This window comes from Thalassophryne amazonica, unplaced genomic scaffold (genome assembly GCF_902500255.1).
Source record: "Thalassophryne amazonica unplaced genomic scaffold, fThaAma1.1, whole genome shotgun sequence".
Classification (NCBI taxonomy): Eukaryota; Metazoa; Chordata; class Actinopteri; order Batrachoidiformes; family Batrachoididae; genus Thalassophryne; species Thalassophryne amazonica.
In genome coordinates, this window is record NW_022986285.1 from 148,080 (window position 1) to 149,987 (window position 1,908).

A 1,908-nucleotide genomic window follows, 5' to 3' on the forward strand; every position below is an offset into this window, starting at 1 on the left:
GACCACTGCCCATGTCTAAGGGATGTAGACATGCATGCACTGCTGTAGATACATTTTCTGGGGTCTTGGTAGTGCATCCATGTAAATTTGCAAATCAAATGGCCACACTTAAGTGTTTAAAAATAATACAGCAGTATTATGGTTTGCCAGTACTCATTTTACAGGAAATAAAGTGAAAGAGTGGGCCAAAGAACATCATGTTGAATGGATTTATCATATTCCCTATTACCCGCAAGCGGCGGGGTTAATAGAGCGAATGAACGGGCTTCTTAAAGAGACCCTACGGAAGCTGTCAAAAGATCGCACTATGCGACATTGGAAACAGGACTTGACTACTGCTGTGGATCAGCTGAACAATCGACCTTTAGGGTCGGGATCCACACCCTTGATAAGAATGATTTCAGGAGAAATGATAGAGCATACTACAGAAAGCATCAAAATGTGGAAAATTGATCCACAAGCGGAACTACCTGTCAGAGCAACTCCAGGCTCAGCAGGACTAGACTTAAGAACATTGACTACTGTCACATTGGTACCTGATCAAATTCAAGTGGTAAAAACAGGGCTAGGCCTACAGTGTCCGAAGGGCACATATGGGCACATCCTGCCACGCAGTGGTCTATCACTTAAAGGGCTGACTATTCAGGCCGGAGTGATAGATGCAGATTATCAAGGTGAGATTGGAGTGGTTTGTCGATTATTTGGAGAACAACCCCTGATATTGATCAAAGGGGACAAAATTGCTAATAATTAAACCTTGTGAAATGGGGTTGGTACAGGCCTCAGATCAAGCAGGTGCCAAAGTTTGGGTGAAACAACCTAACGGACCGCCTAAGGCGGCAGAAATTATAGCTCAAGGGAATGATGCAACTGTTAGTATACTCTATCAGGGTGAAGAAAAATGGATAAATGTGCCTGTATCAAAGTGTTATGTAAGAGAAGACTAATAGTTGTCATTCTACCCGTAGTTACACTTGTGTTGTCTAGGCTCGGATTGATGCCCTGCTGGGAGTTGCTGATCGGGCGATCGAGGACCACAAGAGGCGGGCGTCGCTATGGCAACCAGTGGAAGCCCCGGGATTGGAGGTGTCGGCTGCTGGGTCATACTCCTCCTTGTAGGTGGTGCCATGGTCTCCGGTTGTTGGGGAATGACGGAAGGACATCAAGTGAGAGAAGTCCAACCACGAGTGGAGCTCGTCTGGAGAAATCTCACTAAAACAAGTCAACAGGACAATTTTACTTGTGCCACAAGCAACAGTGAAGACAAAGGTATATTGGCAAGTTACCTTTCCAAAAATTCCAATTTGCAGAAGACGTCGAAGGGCGTGGTATGACACTCTATTAGGAGGAACAGGAACTGTCCTGGGGGTGTCGAATACAGTAGATAATGAGGTAACCAGAACAATGTTATCAAACACTGGGAAATACTCGTCCCAAGTAGTTCATCAGGTTGGAGAGTGGATGCCCACAGCATTGGTAGGACTAATTTGTGGCAAAAGAATTTCAAATGGCAATTGGCATTCAGCGTATAGTTACAACGGGGAGCTATCATGATTGGAGAAGGATTTGGAACATTAGCAACACCTTATGGTTAAAGCTACATCCAGCATATACACAATGTAATGAAACAGTATGTACTGGGTATTGGACCCAGTACAATGTGACACAACCAAAGGTTGTTTGTAAATATCAAGTGTTACCTGTGATAACGGCTAATGGTTATTGGTTCTTGCATATGGATGGAGAGTGGTTAGAACCAAAAACTAATACGACTTTTGATACCAAAATGTGTGACAAAACAGATAAAGGTATGGCCTGTGTGCTGCAAACGGGATATGCCAATCCATGTCTAACCGACTCAGAGGTTGTACTTTGTGACTGGACTAGGGAAACACCAAGAGAAATGTT